The sequence below is a fragment of the Podarcis erhardii genome (assembly GCF_964252035.2).
Source record: "Podarcis erhardii genome assembly, chromosome: 6".
Classification (NCBI taxonomy): domain Eukaryota; kingdom Metazoa; phylum Chordata; class Lepidosauria; order Squamata; family Lacertidae; genus Podarcis; species Podarcis erhardii.
The window spans coordinates 83,624,304-83,642,923 of NC_138510.1; the positions used below are offsets into that span (position 1 = coordinate 83,624,304).

Here is an 18,620-nt window from a genome sequence, read left to right on the forward strand (position 1 = left end):
AGTATCCTTGCTGCCGTTGTTGCATACATAAAGAATGTTCGGTCCTTCTTTAGCACCTTCTGGCCGACAATACGGGACAGGCTGTAGTTTCATGCCAGAGCCTGTGTCTTGCATGTGCTGTTAAATGGATATTGGGTAGCAGGACTGGGAAAGACTGCTGGCACCTTCAGTTAGAAGGCACCATAGCAAAATTGGTGAAGCATCCAAGAACTTCTGCTATCCAAAGCATCATTCCACACTATTTTATACACATATGTGCAGGAGCTGTGTCAGGGCAGGAGATCAGCAGATTGAACAGGATGGCCTCCTAAAATGCAGCAGGACTGTCTACATTTTCAAAGAAGGACTACACAAAGAGCCCCCTAACCCTTTAAGACGTCTGTTGTTAGTGGCACTTAGTGCAGTATGCCAGGGTGCAAAGCTAAAATATCAAAATGTAAAAGTAAGCACACTTCTCTTATTACAGACAAAGGCTCGCTCTTCTTCTGGAAATGGGATTTGAAAACAGTAGTTGTGCGTCCTGTTTCTTTATGGGCTTCAAATTGTCTTAGCACTAGCCGTTTCCTATAATACACAATTCAAGTTTGAAAAGTCTGCTTCCTAGTAATACAGAAGGCAATAACGACGCGTGCAAATGTACAGTTCCATTTTTCCATTTATTTGGGTACTCTTTTTCTTCCTTCTGTTGTGATTCTTCCTTCTGTTGTATTTTGAATGACATTGAAACATTTATTCTAACTATGACTGTTGCATGACTCTGGCATTTTTGATGCTGTAATGCTCTATATGGTACTTCAAAATGTTAATAGTAAGATCCTTTCCTTCCTTAAATTCAGATTTCCAATTTGTCTGCAACAAAACTATTTGGTTGTTTTCTGTTCAGTGTTGATGCCAACTTTCTCTGGATTACTTATCCATTTTGATATCTACTGGATACTGTTAGCATGATGGCATAACTTAATATTTGGCACAGTCAGATCCCTCTTCTCCCAGAAAATAAACTTCAGTCATATGCCTGTTATTACAATGCCTTTAGATCTCTATATGTTCTGTTTAAATTGAGCAATTAAGTTCTGCCAAGTTCTCAGTTGATTCCGTTTCCTAATCTTACTGGAAGTATCAATGATCTGGGGTAAGATTATAATTTTTATTGGCACAATGCGACCATAGCTGCTACAGATCCAATTTAGACATTTTTTTCTATCTGACTACTTACATTTAAAATACAATTTATCTTAATTGTTACTACAGCTTGTTTTAATTTCTTGTCAAATAGCTCCCCAGAAATGGCACTGCCTATTTAGTCAATTGTAACATAGTCCTCGTTACACACTGAGACATACATACATACGTATGTATATATATTCATTTGCCATTTTTTAAAAACTGTGCAGCTACTATTTCTACATGTGTACTTTAATTAGGGCACAGTCCTATGATGCCTGCAAAGGTTCTAGAAATATCTAATCTAATTATTGAACCAACCAGGGCTTTTTTTCAGCTGGAGCTCAGTTCCGGCACCTCTCAGGTGGGTGCCATTGCCATTATAAGAGAACAAGGGAGACATTCCTAGTGAGTTTCAGCTGCAGTTTTTCTAGAAAAATATCACTGAAACCAATCATGTTGGATCAATATTGTCTGTACAGAAGGAACAGATCACACCTGAACCGGGATGGGTCTTAAGTGTTGGTACTTAAAATGGGGGGGGGGGGGGAGATGGCAGATTATTTGAACTAATTGACAGGAGATGAGAAGCGACTGGTTCTCAGCAAATCATCCCCCAGGGATGAGGGTCCAATGTTTCTGAGTGTTCAAATGGAGGAGAATGTAGAGCCTCACGGCAGCAATTCAAAGAGGCCAAAGCAGTGTAGGGTAAAACACACATAACAAAGGCATTTGGAAAGATACACTGTTTTATATGCTGATGCTAAAAAGACTTCAAGCCAAGATGGGATGCTTGCTTGTGTAAAAGAGCACAGATATGGGGGGGGGGCATAGCATAAACCTGGTAGAATAGAGGAAAGAATGGGGCACAGTTACCTTTGAAAACAAATTTGATAAGAAGAACGGGGAAAGGGTATGCTGGTGGTGGTTTTGTTCTGTAAATATTGTTTGGCTCTTTGAAGCCTCCACTGTTTTTTTTATATATATATATACATTTTTATTAATTTTAACATACATATTATAAAACGTACCACAAAACTTATTACAAATACACTTTTTTTTTACTTCCATCAGCACCTCCGATGATCTTCCGTCTTAACCTCTTTTTATGCATTACTTAATTTTATATTGTCTTTACCTCTCTTACATCTCCCCTTTTCCATTTTTACAATATTTCCAACAATAATCCTCACAGAACTTCTTGCAAACCTGCAAACGTCTTCTGATCATCACAAATACTTTTCATATAGTTCATAAATTTACTCCAGTCTTCGGTGAATTCCTGGTCTCGCCGGTTTCGGATCCTTCCTGTTAATTTGTCTAATTCTGCATAGTCCATCAACTTCATCCTCCATTCTTCAACCGTTGGCAATTCTTCTTGCTTCCATTTCTGGGCTAATAGTATTCTAGCTGCTGTTACTGCATATAAAAAAAAGCTTACATTCTTTTCTATTTATATCACTTCCCACCATTCCCAATAGAAATGCTTCTGGTTTCTTTATAAGTGTATATTTCAACATTTTTTTTCAACTCGTTATATATCATCTCCCAAAAACATTTCACCTTTTTACATTCCCACCACATATGACAGAATGTTCCCTCTTTTTCTTTACATTTCCAACATTTATTACTAGTTTTATACATTTTTGCTAGCTTAACTTGAAGCCTCCACTGTTGATTCTGCAGGGTTTAATCCTATCTACTGTGCTGCTTAACACCTACCTGAAACTGCTGAGTGAGGTCATCCAGAGTTTTGAAGTGCATCATGAGTACATTGAGGGCAACACAGCTCTATTTCTCCTTTTCATCTCAAACAGTGTGGCGGTGGATGTGCTGAACCAGTATCTGACCTTGACAATGGACTGGATGAATCTCTAAAACAGAGACATTGTTAGTGGCTGGTTCCTCTGTCTGAAGTGCAACTGTTTTCTTCTTTTAATCCCATTCTAGAAGGAGCAGGTGCACAGCTTGGAACTCCTCTTGGATTTACTGTTGTCCCCATGGGATGCCTTTTACGAGGTTGGGTTGGTTCCTTAGCTGTGACCCTGTTTGGATGGGGATAGCCTGGTTTCTGTGATCTTTGTTTTGGTAACTGCAGAGGCAGATTACGAAACTGGGTTGTATTTTGGCCTCTGTTTTGAATAAGGTTCAGAAACGGCAGGCAGTGTGAGATTCCATGGTTAGATTATTTCCTGGAACTGGCACTCTGAATTTATAACTCCAGTTCTAGCCAAATGCACTAGTTTCCAATTTGTTTATGCACAAAGTGATGCAAAGGCTGTTCCTGGCTCAGGCCCACAATTCCTCAAGCATCACCTTTCCCCATAAGAATTTACTCTGATCCAGGGATTGCCATCTGACGTCCTTCACTGATAGACCCTTTAAAGAGAATAGACCTTTTTGTGGTAGCCCTTCCCTGCTCCTGATTTTGAGATGCTCTCCTGTGCTAGGCTGGTGTCAAAATTGCCATTTTTTCTCTCCACCATATGAAAACTTACTTATGTGCACAATAATATTCTGGCTTTCAGTGGCTACTTTTGATGTTCCTGTCTGTGCTGGACAGGGGTGGTTCTTTTCCTTTCTCTTAAAAAAAGCATTTTAAAACAAAAACTATTTGTAAATTTGTATTGTTTTACTGGATACATTGTTACATCTGGTCATTGTTTTGCTTTGCTTTCTGCGAGTTGCTTTGGGGCCTCCTCTAGTTGTGGGAAGTGATGAATAAATTTAATAAAGTTTAATAAATGTATAAATTCACCTCTTTGATAATGTAATAAGCCTAAGGACGATGTACTCCTCCTAGCTTATAAATCATATAGGGGACAAGAAAGGCAAAGAAGCACAGGAAGAGCAAAATGTTGTTCTGTGACAACTTATTTGGTACTAATGATTGTGCAGGGCTCTGCAAAATAATCACGTTAACCAACGCACTGGCCTTCCTGCCTCATAAAAAAACCCTTAATAGTCTATTGAGCAGTCTTGAGTTTCAAGCTGTTGGTAAAAGCAAAACTATACTCAAAACGTGAAAAAGACTGTGGAGGTAAATATATCCCAATAAACGTGGGGGAAAGCCTCTTCAAGCTCATACTTCGGAGTGAAAGAGCAGAAACCAAATTCACTTCAGAAGAACGCAGAAGAAAAGCATCATGTCCCCCAGACTAGTTCCCTGTGGATCCACGTTTGTACCCTTTCCGGGACTTGAACCTCCAAGCTTCGATTCTGGACTGAGGTAATTGTGCTAGTGTGTGTTTCTAATGTAGACTGGGAAGCAGCGGCTGCTAACTTGTACCAAGCCCTGTGTATTCACGTTTATGCTGCTGGTACTTTGGTGCTCAAGTAAAGGACTGAAATGACATTCTTATTACAGATATAGCAATACAATGGGATAGTTAAACCTGAGGTTGAGCTGAAAAGTTCGAAGCGTTTTGTATGATCATCTCTTAACATATCGCGTGCATTAGATATTACCACGAAAATAAAAGTTTCTGTTTTCCAGGAATAAATTTTGCATTCTTGGCAGATCCTTCCACTTACGTTGATGGTAATTACCTAGGCTACAATTCTGATTTTTGCTAAGTGATTTGAGCACCTGCCTTCCATTAAAAGCCATTAAAAATTAAGTGCAAGACTGTTTTTAGCAAAAGAAAAAAAAAATCTCAAAGAGAGACATCTAAGCCATGTTATTTGAGAGACCGCATTGTAATTTAATTAGTAAAAAAATCTGAAAGGGGAGAAAACACCCATTTTCTTTGGCTCTCCGGTGTTGTGGTATATTTAGGATCCCATCTGCCATGGTGTTTTTCAGAGGTAATTTGAACATTGCTAAACATAGTCGTCCATGCTCCCTGTCCTCCTCCCCTTCTTCATCTCCTTCTTTACTTAAATTATTTGAGTTCATTGGGAAAGAGAACTTTCTGCTTTCAAGAACACATTTTGCCTTTTCTATAGGATACAATAGAATTGTAACTTCTGCTTTAGCACAAGGTGTCTTCTTCTGAAGTGTTTATATGGCCTGCCAGAGTTTTTAAGGCACTTGCTGCTATGTCTGGTATTTAAGCTGAATGCCATTTAATGAAAAGAGAGATACTCTTATAGAAACCTCCAGCAATGAGGCAGAAGAAAGAACTGAGAGATGTAGATGTCACAAGGAAACAAACAAAAAATTGACTGTGTATGTTGTAGGCTCCAGACTTCAATGAATGTTGGCATTCGTTTGTAAACATCCCTAATGGTCCCAGGTGAATTTTGTGAGATGAGATAAATTTGCTTTCTTTTCAGACATATACCACTGAACAGTGACAATCTGTTTCTTCAGTTTTCAGCTATCAAAACAACAAGAAAAAACAGCCTCATCAGTTGGTCTGAACTAAGACCTTCATTAAATTCTAGGCATCTACTGTAGGAAATATTTTTGTTTTCTATACATATTATAATTATCTTCTCCATGAAATGCTTGTATAGAAATAGGTACTCTGCATCATATGTTTAAAGCAGTTGTTTCTTTACGGGAAACAAAGTAAAATTAAGTTTAACATGTTACAGAATGATCACTGAAGAACTTTTTTTTTTTTTTTGGCAAAGGCATCATATGAACTGTTGCTCTGTGCATTGATTCATTTTTACATGTGGTTTCTGCTATTTTATCTAAAACACAGGGCTGGTTCCAGGTTGTTTGTTTTTTGAAGAATGTGTGTAACCTCAGCTTTCCTCCTCATTGAGTTCACCTTCTCACTTCTCTTCCTGCTGTCCATTCTGTCTGTGCTGGTCCCGGGGGGGCGGGTTACTGTGCGGCGTGGTCCGTGTCTGGTCCAAGGCTGAAGCGGGGTCCAAGGCAGGGAGTCGGGCGTGGTCAGGAACTCTGGCAGAAAGCAGGACAGGGTGCCGGCAGGAATAGGTAACCAACGATGTTGCAACCTGGGACTGGGCGGGCTGGCCTTTATCTCCTCTGAGGCATAGGGCAGCCCTGGTCCACAGGTGACTCGCCTCTCCTGGCCTGGAGGCAAGCACTCCTCCTCCAAAAACTTAGTTCCCTCCGCCTCTCTGCCCTGAGTCTCTGTAGCTCAGGAGAGGCTGGAGGGTCACTGGACCCAGAGGCAACCTCAGCTTCCCCTGACGGGGCTGGGAGAGGAGCACCTACAGGCAATGGGTCCTCAATCACCTCCGGAGCCAGAGCGGATTCAGCTCCTGAGCATCTGGCACAGGTGAGGGCCCTTCAGGTTCAAGCCCCTGCCCCGGCTCAGCTGGCCCTGGAGGCAGGGAGTCCTGTGCAGGCTGGGATTCCCAGGCCATCACACTGTCACAGTCTGGTTCACGGGCGATCAAAGTCCTGGCAAGGGACATTAGGACCAGGGGCAAGATGGCAAGGTGGAAGCAGGGGGTCCAGGAGTCAGGAAGCCAAGAGTCTGAGGGTCAGAGAGCTGGGAGTTAAGAAGCCAAGGGTCCGAGGGTCAGGAAGCAAGGAGGCATGAAGTCAGGGATCCAAGGATCAAGAAGCAAGGAGTCAAGAAGCTGAGGTTCAAGGATCAGGGAACAAGAAGCGCAAGGCAGGGAGCGTGTTGCTGTGGCAAAGAGCAGAAGGGAAATGCTGACCTTATATCCCTTCCCAGCTCTTGCCACCAGGTGCTGTGAGTTACCAATCAGCCTCACCTGTGTGGCCGTGCCTTGCCTCTTCAGAACAAACTTAGGAAGTCCCCAGTCCTGCAAAGTCCTATTGGCCACAGGGCCTGGCTGCTACACGCACACCTGACACATTCTCTCCCACTCTGGATGGCTTCCCACACATAAAAACATAGTAAAACATCAAACATTAAAAACTTCCTGATACAGGGCTGCCTTCAGAGGTCTTCTAAAAGTCAGATAGTCTTTGTCTCCTTGACATCTGATGGGAGGGCGTTCCACAGGGAGGACACCTCTGCTGAGAAGGCCCTCTGCCTGGTTCCCTGTAACCTCACTTCTCACAGTGAGGGAACCACCAAGAAGGCCCTCGGAGCTGGACCTCAGTGTCTGGGCTGGACAATGGAGGTGGAAATGCTCTTTCGGGTATACAGGGCCAAGGCTGTTTAGGACTTTAAAGGTCAGCACCAACACTTTGAATTGTGCTCAGAAACGTACTTGGAGCCAATGTAGATCCTTTAAGACCAGTGTGATATGAACTACAGACTGAGGAGGCACTCAGGCTACGTGGTCACAGTCTCTCTCCCACCCCACCCTAGTGAAATTACTATATCTCTAAGTTGTAGTAATTATTTCTGAATTATCTATACGTATAATTAAGCCAGCAGGAAGCTGTGTCCTCTTTTGTTCTGTTGGGTTTTTTTTTTGGGGGGGGGGAGTGATTCATTTTCTTCCCAGCGGGGAATAATGCTCTCACAACAGCTAGGTAGTGCAATATAGTATTTTCATTTTACCATGAGACCATGGAAATGTGAACCCCCAAATAGCTCACTAATATAGCAATTTTGAGTAAGAAGAAGGAGGCATGGTCAGGTGCATGATTTTTGCATCAGAAGGTCCCACATTTGCTGTTTAGCGGCAGCAGAAATGGGGAAAAGTGCTGATTGCGACAAACCCAGAATAGAAATTGCTGTCTCCTTACACTCCTGTTCCACTTCCACTTCCTATTTCGTGTTCCAATTTTTATTTCATTTTGTTCGCTCAGAAAGAGAAAGCAGACAAATGGCACTCACAGACATGTGGAATAGTGTTGTTCAAGAGTCTAATACGCAATGCTGGTTTGTGTATTAACACTTGCAACTTTCTCAATTGGTGCGAGCCTCCTGGCAGGTATTAATCATATTGTTTAATTGCTTTAAAATGATGGATGTAAATGTAGGAACCAGAGGAGTGGGGAGGAGTTCTTATTGCATTTTCAGGGTATGGTCTGTAACTGAAGTAATTATTGTGAACAATTATTTCTTAATGTGTTTAAGACTCGCAAGAGAATAACACCAGATTGAGGATAACAACAGTTTATTCACTAAGCTAATTCCTTCAGGAAATATTGTGAGGACTGTGAAATGTGAATGGCCCATTGTGTATGTCTGTTTTTCAAGTGGTAATTCAGAAGAAGTGTAACATCACTAAGAAACAAAGTATGTTTTACAGGAGAGAAAAATCACAACTATATAGAAGAACTGAATTGGTGACTGACATCAAACTCCAGAGAAAACTTACTAATGCTTGTTTACCTTCTCAGAACAGAGTAAAAGGGTAGTAGATTACTAAGACTCAGCATGGCTTTCTCAAAAACAAATCATGCAAGACAAATTTCATTGTTTTTTGATGGAGCTACAGGCTTGGTGGATCGGGGAATGCTGTGGACGTAGTGCATCAGTAAAAATTCAGTAAAGCTTTTGACAAGGCCCCCAATGGTATTTTTTGTGAGGAAGCTGGCAGAATGTGGGTGGAATGAGCTAATGGTTCATTTTAACTATTGTCACCCAAAACTGGGTGGGAACGAGCCAGTGGTGGTGTAGTGGTTAAGAGTGGCAGACTTGTAATCTGGTGAACCAGGTTCGCTTCCCCGCTCCTCCACATGCAGCTGCTGGGTGACCTTGGGCCAGTCACACTTCTCTGAAGTCTCTCATCCTCACTCACCTCACAGTGTGTTTGTTGTGGGGGAGGAAGGGAAAGGAGATTGTTAGCTGCTTTGAGACTCCTTTGGGTAGTGATAAAGCGGGATATCAAATCCAAATTCTTACTCTTCTTCTTCTTCTTCCTCTTCTTCCTCTCAGTCTCAGTAAATAGTTGATTGAATAGCCTGCCCTGGGCGTTGTTGTTACTGAGGTGGTAAAAGCTACAGTATTTCTGGGCTATAACACTTCAGTTTGCAGTTGGGAGTGTTCATGATTGGAGGCAACAATGCTTCTGAATACCAGTTGCTGGAAAACGCAGGAGTGGAGAGTGGTTTTGTGTTCGAATCCTGTTTCCCATGGGCATCTGACCACTGTGAGAACAGGATGCTGGTCAAGAAGGGTCACTGGCCTTCTGCTGCTGGCTTTTTCATGTTCTTATGCTCTTTTGATGGAATAGTTGACTAGTTTCCCCTTCTCATTGTAAGGTAAAGGTAGAGGGACCCCCTGACCATTAGGTCGAGTCGTGACCGACTCTGGGGTTGCGGCGCTCATCTCGCTTTATTGGCCAAGGGAGCCAGCGTACAGCTTCCGGGTCATGTGGCCAGCATGACTAAGCCGCTTCTGGCGAACCAGAGCAGCGCACGGAAACACTGTTTACCTTCCCGCTGGAGCGGACCTATTTATCTACTTGCACTTTGACGTGCTTTCGAACTGCTAGGTTGGCAGGAGCAGGGACCGAGCAACGGGAGTTCACCCCGTCACGGGGATTCGAACCTTCTGATCAGCAAGTCCTAGGCTTTGTGGTTTAACCCACAGTGCCACCCGCATCCCTTCTTCTCACTGTACTCCCCCCTGCCCCCAAAAACTAGCGCCTTAAGAATAATTCTAGCCTACTGCTCTTTTAGCATACACTTTTCCCTCTGTTCACATATTTGTTTTATAATTTATTTACAGTTCTAGGAAGCATATGAAACAATCATGGAACTCATGTCAATTGACTTCAGGCAAATGCCTTTGCTTTCCAGTGCTAGCTAAAAACATTTCTTTTGAGGCAAGCCGTAAACTTGACATGTATTTTAAGCTGTAACCTTAGCTTATAATGTAAACTTTTGATTAGTTTTATTTTTTCCTCATTTTTGAAACTTGTTTTTAACTTTGATTTGGGGGGGGCAATTTTGATGTACTGTATATTGTATATATTTTGTAATCCGTTTGAAGGTTTTACATACAATTAAGCAGCGTATAATTGAAAAATAGTGAAAATCAGTAGCAACAACATCAACAGTAGAAGAAAGAAAAGGAGAAGAACTAAAACAGAAAATCTTGTTCCCCAAAAGGGAACTGAATTGTTTCTCTTTCCTGTTCTAGCTCTTATATTCCCAATCTCTTTATCTGCTTCCAACTGTTAATTTGCACTTGTGCAGGGAAGGAGATTTCTGAGGTCAGCTGTTCTATCTCTTTGCATTGACAGTAGAGCCCTTAGGATGTTGGAGATTTATGGCTCGTTCACTGGAATGTTTTAAGAGGCGGTGGCTTTTCAACACTTGATTCCTCAGGATCTTCCTCATACTTGATGCTCCATAATTTGCTTTTGCAAGTCCTTCCCAGCCTTTGGGTTTTCCAAGATCCTTTTTTGCCTCCACCGTTTTGGCATTCACCACCTCACTTTTCATGCAACTGTGAACATTCACCATCTTTTAATCAGGGGTTTATTGCCTTCCTCTCCTCCGATAATCTGTCTCTGTATAGCCATGCCTATATTTTTAAGTTCTAGTGTTTTCAATTGTCATTGTTGACACCAGTGATAACTTTTCAACTTGAATTGCTTTTGTCAATCCATATCAGAGTGTGAATGAGTGTGTGTAGGAAGATCTGTTGTCATAGATTGAAAAGAATACCTGCTGACTATTTCTTGTCAACAATCAACTTTAAAAGGTATTAAATAAACCGCTTCAGGCACTTGACAAAAACCATAGAATAGTAGAATTGTAGAGTCGGAAGGGACCCAAGTCCAACCCCTGCAATGGAAAAGAATTCAAATGAAGGCCGCTGTGTATGAAAATATTGATGGACTATATACATAAATTGCCGTTTTCATATTACTGTACTCATATTTGAGTTTTGCCCCATCTCAGCCTGGGCAATGGCTAGCCTACCTTTTAACTCTTTCAGTGCATTGGGGAAGGCAATTGTGCACTCCATCACCCTTTCCCCCTCCAGTATTATTGTCTGCAGTCTCTTCCACCTGCTGTGAGCAGTGATGATAACATGGTTTTCTAGGTCCAGTACACTGTATGGATTGGATTCTCTTCCCCATTTGCAAAAGCGGATACAAATTTCCACAAAATTTGCATACACCTTCAGTTATATACAAATCGTTACCCTCCTGTCTGAGTGGGGCACAGGACCTGAGGTGAATTGAGGGCCACACACAAGTAATAAGGCAGGCATATTGTCAATAGGTGAAGCTTTCCCCATAACTGGATTTCCGTACTAGAAAAAGCTTCATCCATTGAATTTCTAGCTGCTGTGCAGCTGTTAAAGGTTCAAGAGCCCAGTTCTCCCCTAGTGCCAACCTCAAACCACACAAAGAACTCACGTTTCATGAGTTGCAAACTAGTTATGCTACTGTACGTCTTTCTTCAACTGCTGAATTGTAGCCAGCACAAAAACATCACCTTGTGCCATGTGCCATTGTTTTGAGAGATGGTTTAATGTTCCTTTAATTGGCTTTAAAATGTACTACAAATAAAGTCAGTTAGGTGCTTATTGCTATTATAATGCTGTGAGTCATCTCAAGGTGCTGTAAATCTCCAAGTCTGAACTTTCCTAGGATGTAAAATAAAAAAAGACATTGTAATGGGTTGTCGCGGTAATGAGGCTACCTCTAGAAATAATGAGCCACAGGATCTTCTGCGCTCCAATCGATCACTGTGTAAATTTCCTGTTTTATCTAAAGCAAATTTCGGCTACAAGGGAAGAGAGTGTGCCTGGGATCCGAGCCTTGTAGGATGCATAAATTGCATTCATTTAAGCCAAACATTTCTATCATGAATAGATGAATAAAAATGGATTTTGACAGGATTATTTGGTTGTGAAATGCTCTAATGTGCCAACATATTTTGAGTCTAGACTTTGATGGCAGGTTAGGGTGATTGATGAGTGAAATGTTCACAGACCATGTATCCATTAGTAAATCTCTGTATCGCTTTGGAAATCTTAGTATGGTGAGGTGGAGGTTTTTACATATTGCAGTTCTGTTGCCTTTTACATATTGCAGTCTGCTGTTTGGCTGTTAGTATAGTACCTTCACCTGAAAGTAATTATTCTGAATATTCATGCTTAGAGAATCTTAGTTTTGGATATTGTAAGAACTTGGTACAGCTGCGAAGAGTAGCAATATTTCCTTAGTAGTTCTAAGCAGTGCTGTTTTTTTTCCTAGAAAAATAGGTGCCGGTACTCACCATGAAATTGTTACAGGAAGTGCCGCACTTTTTAATGATGAAAAAAAGAGGTGCCAGTCCTGCGTACCTTTGAGGAGCTCCTGAAAAAAGCAGTGGTTCTAAGTATCAAATAATGCCTTTCTTTGATTTTTGTTCTTGAATTATTCCCCAGAAAATGATAAACATGGACCCAGTGAACAGAAAATTATAAGATGAGCTCTAGACCACATAGATCTGATAGAGGGTGAGATCTTAGTGCTTTGGATGTCATGATTTCATGATTCTCCTCTGTGTGTGTGTGTGTGTGTGTGTGTGTGTGTGTGTATGCAATGGAAGCAACAAAGAACCTCTTCCTAGCTGCCTCAGCTGCTACTTGATAGGTGAAATTATTTGCCCTAGCAAGTGCTCTGCCGGCTTCAAGTTTTATGCCACTTGCCCCAGTCCTTTCTTGACTGTTTCATCACCTGCAGCTCTTCAGTAGCCCAGGAGCTTCCCGGGCTCCACTATGCTAAAGAAGGATCATAAGAAGGGTTGTGTTGATGGCCCTCATCATCCCACCATTACACAGTGAGACAGGATCCTCAGCAAAATCACTAACTCTATCCATTGTAGGAATACCCAGAGCATTCAGGTATCCATCCGTTTCCATTAGTCTCCAGGATGGGCCATCTTAACCTCTCCTCTGCAGGGTAGGTTAGCTGGTACGAGTTCAAACTTCACCAGGAAGTAGTCAGTCCATGGCAAATGGGTGATTCCTACCTCCCTGTATGCAGACTGCCTGCATATTACTTTATATTCATTAGAGATCCATTGGTGTAGGATTAAAATTGCCCCCTTTTTGAGCACCTGTGGCACAAAAAAAAAAGAAAATAATTTCCAAGTGACCAGACAGGGAAATATTTTGTACTTTGAAAGATGACTCTTTCCTTTCAGGCTGTTGCTGACTTTCAGCACTGCTAATGTGTGAGCAGTTCATGTGTTTATGGCGAGTAAAAAGAGCTGGTAACTTTTGAAGATTCCTTTGTGAAGCTGTGTTAGTATGCTAAAATGCATCAAGAGGTCCCTGTGTGCAATAAGGAGTCCATTATAGAATCAGAAAGGCGCAGAATTGTAGAGTTGAAAGGGACCCTGGGGGTCATCTAGTCCTATGCCCGGCAATGCAAGAATCACAACACATGGTCCCCCTTCTGATTCAAAACCATACCTGACCCTGCTTAGCTTTGCAAAGGTGCTAGCAGCTTTATTGCCAGAAGGACAACTGAAACTTTTCTGAGTGTGTTGAGTTTAGTGCCTTCTAAGCATCGTTGGCCCATTTATCCTCTTCATTCATTTATTGCTTCTTGATTAAACCTATTTATTTGCTTCCCCACTTAAACCGAATCAGTTGAGGACTGCATTCCTTCAGGGGAAATTTGTCAGGGAGTGCATGCTAGTGACGGGAACACATGAAGCTGCTTAATACTGGATCAGACCATTCGCTTACCCAGATCAGCATTCTCAATTCTGACAGCAATTCCTGCTGGTTTTGGGAAGAGATCGTCATAGCCCAGTTTCCCCTCATGCGATTCCAATCATGCACATGATGAGTGGAGGTGTGGGGAGAGGAGATATATACTTTTTTCTGGCGGTATGCAATGGCACACAGTATTGCCACCCTTCGGGGGGGGGGAGGTGGCAGAAGGGCTCTTGGACCCCATCAGAACATTGCACCTCCTTCCTTAAGTCCAGGAAGTGTTTGCCCAGCTTAGAGATGTTGGTGCTTTGACAGGATCCTGGAACTCTGCTGCCTCCTTCCCGAAACCAGGTTCTTCACCTGAGTGGCAGTGCCCCAGTAGGTGGATGGATAGGCAAGGGGCCTCAAACAGCTAAAGTGCTCTCACCATCCAGCATTGGTGCCAGGTTTCACCCCCGCCCCACCATGGGCTGGCCCCTCTGCCTGCTTGCTGGTGAGTACCTGCCCTTTTTTTCTAGAATAAAAGCACTGGTCATGTCCCCTGTGTCAATGTCCCCAAAGTCTTCCAGGTTGAACTTCTGTTGCATGGAGTTGTGTGTAAGAAAAACACTGGGGTCTAATTTGAATAGTAGAATGTCTGTCATCTGGTTGGGGCTTCTGTGTTCTGCTCCAGAAGTAGCCCCTCCCTTCGAGTGTTCAGTTCAGTTCAGTTCAGTTAGAGAGGCCAACTGTCCTTTTTGCCTCACGATGTTGTTTTAGTTTCTCTCAGACGGTATGTTACGGTGTTACCATTTTCTTTATTATTATAGCTTTCTTTGGAATATACGTGAGCCGCTTGCTTTGCTAAAAGAAAACTCTGATGAAGTATGGTTGAATACCCTAAACCGGGGATATTCCCAGTCTGACAGGAAGATTGGTTGTTTTTTTAATCACCCCACCCTCCACAACATTGTGTGCAGTACTTACATAGGCTCCTTCTGTGATTTAAAAATCTTCATTGTGACTGGAATCGCAGGGGAGAGGGTAGGCAAACAGGGCTTTTGTTTAGCCCTGCTGCTTGAGCTCCTTTCAACTGGGGATTGAGATCCACATTTATACAGTCAAAGCAAAAGCATGAGCTCTGGCCCTTACGTAACTTACGTGTAGCGCTGGAATTACATTTAAACCTAAGTAAATGTCAGGCAAGGATTGAACATTTGTTTCAGCCAGCTTCTGAGAGTCCTTCTCTTTTCATTGAATGCTATATAAAAGGTAAAAAAGGTAAAGGACCCCTGGATGGTCAAGTCCAGTCAAAGGTGACTATGCGGTTGCGGCACTCATCTCGCTTTTAGGCCGAGGGAGCCGGTGTTGGTCCACAGACAGATTTCCAGGTCATGTGACCAGCATGACTAAACTGCTTCTGGAACAACGGAACACCGTGATGGAAGCCAGAGCTCATGGAAATGCCGTTTACCTTCCCACCACACAGTGGCGTAGCGTGGGGGGTGCAGGGGGGGCCGGCCGCACCGGGCGCAACATCTGGGGTTAGGGCAAATCCACGGGTTAGGGGGCGCAAATCCACGGGTTAGGGGGCGCAAATTACTTGCCTTGCCCCGGGTGCTGACAACCCACGCTACGCCACTGCCACCACAGCAGTACCTATTTATCTCCTTGCACTGGTGTGCTTTCGAACTGCTAGGTTGGCAGGAGCTGGAACAGAGCAATGGGAGCTCACCCTGTTGCAGGGATTCAAACTGCCGACCTTCCAATTGGCAAGCCCAAGAGGCTCAGTGGTTTAGACCACAGCACCACCCTTTATGTAGCCAAGGTCTGCTGGGTTCCTTTAGTATATCTGTAACTTGCCTTTCAGGAACTGAGTTCTTACATCACCTTTATGATATTGGACCCTCATGAATGTTGATGCTTCCTGCCTCATCACAGTAACTTGCATCACTCCAAACCACATAATAGGAGTGACCCACACTGTTGCAGCTCTCCACTCGAGCATCAGTTATTCGAAAGCTGGGGTGTAGACACAATGTGGGGTTCTTCTGCATAGTCCCAGGCTTCACATCTTACCTGGAGATTACAGGAAGGAATGACATGGCTGCAGAACTCTATCATTGCTTTTCATAGTCTAAACTATGCACCTCCAGAGTGTCTACCTGCTTGTCGGCCACCTTCCTTTTATACTTCCTGCTGTGGGTATTTTGTTCTAGTCTTGTGACAAGGAAGGGGGGAGGGCACAGACTTTGCCTGGAGGACCCGACAAGTTGTCAGTGAAGTATGAAAGGGTGTTGAGGCATTCAAATAATCAATTGCTTGCCTTTTGCCATCCTTGTTTGTCATGGAAACTATCGCACAGGAATGCCAATCTGCTTGGCAGCTGTGGTTGCTAAGGAATGAGAAGCAGGAATAGGGCACTATTAGGTTATCAGAGCCACTCATAATGGGTGCTTTATAGGAAAGCGATTGGCTCCCCCACTCACTCTCCTCATTAGCATGCCATCACCTCGCACTGTGAGCCTGCTATTCTTTTATGTCACATGAGTGCTGTAATTTTCCTCCTGAAAATATAGGTATGCAGCTCAAAACCACCTGAATGAAGTGGGAATACTTGCTTCCTTTTTAAGTTAAATTACCAAGGCTTGTGAACTTGAATGCCTTTATTCACCTACTTAAAATTTTCTGTGAAAAGCAGAATCTGTGGTTTTGAATGCGGCATGACATCAAACAATGTGAGGATTAAAAGTGCCACTATATTAGTCACGCTACGGTTGAGTTTATACAACTGGTTTCCGTACAAGGTAATATTTCCAGGAGGAGACCCTTGGTTATAGAAACTTTTCCACTGCCAAGCCTTGGGAAAACCACTAGATTTGTTCTGGGGAAAACTGATCCTTGGATAAACTTGCAAATTAGCATTGTCTCTGTTAAATTGTGTGTGAACCAAAATACATAGCCAGGCCTTGACTTATTACCGTATTTTTCTGTGCATAACACACACACACCGGTGTATAAGATAACCCCTATTTTGGGGGACCCAAATTAAGGAAATGGGGGGAGATTGGTCAGAATTGTTGAGTTTTTTTGGGTGGGGGGGAATTGCCGCCATTCACTCACCCCCCTGACTGCTGATAAACAATCACATGACTCGCCAAACCCAACAATTGTCTGCCCGCTCACTGCCAGCATCCACCAATCACCCACCCAATTACAGCAGCAGCCAATCACCAGCAGGCCTTGCCACAGCTACCAAGCACCCGCCCAATCACCACTGACAATCTCCTGCTCGCGGCTGACACCAATCGCCCATCCCCACTCTGCACTGTCTGTGTATAAGACAACCCCCAATTTTAAACATTTTTAATAATAATAATAAAAAAAGTCTGATACATGGAAAAATGGGGTACATAGGGAACGTTGGGCACCTTTGAGGCTTATGAGAATGCCAGCTGCCCTGCTAATGTGTCCAACATTTCTATGAAAGTGTAGCAACAGTTCTAACATTAGAAACATAAATCACCTTCACACATTATAGGTGTGAAAGGGTTCCATGGATTTCATCCAGATATGTTTTACACAGAGCAGACTCACTGAAATTAATAGACCTCGGTTACTTTGGTTCATTAATTTCAATGAGTCTCCTCGGAGGAGAACTAGCTTTCAATACAACCCCATGTGTTGAAAGCAGTGTTCAAAATTCCCCAGGTGCCAGGCACATTTTGCTACTGGTTTTGGTCCAGTTGCAACTAGGTAAGGTATAGGTAAAGGAACCCTGGAAGGTTAAGTCCAGTCAAACATGACTATAGGGTTGCGGCTGTCATCTCGCTTTCAGGCCAAGGGAGCCGGCGTTTGTCCACAGACAGTTTTCTGGGTCATGTGGCCAGCAGGACTGTTGCGTTTGCAAAGTAAAGGAAGGATTGAACTCTGATTAATAAGAATACACACAGAGGCTTGAACCAGCAAGACTCTGGGAAGGGTGCATATAATCGTGTCTCTCTGTGCTTGTCCGAATCTGCAGCCCCCTGGCCCAGGCCGTTTTTATTCACAAAAAAGCTTTTTACAGAGTGTTCGTAAGAACCAATCAGATTTCTTCTGAGCATTCAAACAAACCTCAAGTGGGGACAAAGTTAAACTATAAACACTAGTTATCCATGCATACTTTTGGGGTAAATGAATGAATACTACAAAGGAGCGAATACAGCAACTCCAGAGGTCATAAACAATCAGTAAACATGATAAGAAGGATAGCCAGAAAGACCAGATCACTACCACCTTCATGTGAGATCTGTTTCCTGGCTCCAAGATTAACATTTTAAGATTATATATATAAGAAACTACTTCAAAGAACCTGCCCACTATTTTTATGGCACAGGATGCCTGCCTGGCGAAGCAACTGCTGTGTACTGCTGTGTACGTGACGCGAGGAGAGAAAAATGGGCAGTAGTCAAAAGGGCATGAATGTAGAATCTTATGGGATTTAATCAGAAATTATCGTCAATATATCAGACCCAGTCAACACAATGTCTTCATCGTGGACACGATGGCCTGATGTATATTCTATAATTCCTCATGGTAATCCCATCTGAACCCTACACAGGACTAAACTGCTTCTGGTGCAATGGGACACTGTGATGGAAGCCAAAGCGCATGGAAACCCTGGAGCCAGCTGACTCATGCGCAGCAAAAGACCCACATCTTTGCTTCTGTGCTGCTGTGTCTTAGCCCTCCATCATCACATTAAGGAAAGGAAGTGTGGCGCTGAGTACAGACATCTTTGACTGTGCTGCAACCTTTCCAAATGGAACTCACAGACCCCAGTCTAAAAACCTCTTCCCTAGCCCAGAGTTAATGCCATTTCCATTTCCGCTGTGTGCGTTTCTTTCTCCTCCTTGCATACTGGGGCAAGTATGTTTGGGCTGTGGGAAACCTCTGTGCATAGATCTCTGTAGACCTTGACTATGTGGTCTCCCAACTCCTATGGAAGACTTCCCCATGGCAGAT

General features: G+C 43.0%; 1 protein-coding gene and 1 long non-coding RNA gene across 6 annotated transcripts in view; one reads left to right on the forward strand and one right to left on the reverse strand.

The window, feature by feature from the left end:
* KCNT2 (potassium sodium-activated channel subfamily T member 2) overlaps positions 1-18,620 on the forward strand; it is a 229,665-nt gene that overhangs the window by 62,292 nt on the left and 148,753 nt on the right. The gene's annotated exons all lie outside the window — the stretch shown is intronic.
* On the reverse strand, positions 10,050-14,676 carry LOC309344065. Its single transcript, XR_014157595.1, has 3 exons — positions 14,601-14,676; positions 12,780-13,027; positions 10,050-10,756 (listed from the first exon to the last, which is right to left on the reverse strand). It is a non-coding gene; the product is annotated as an uncharacterized lncRNA (long non-coding RNA).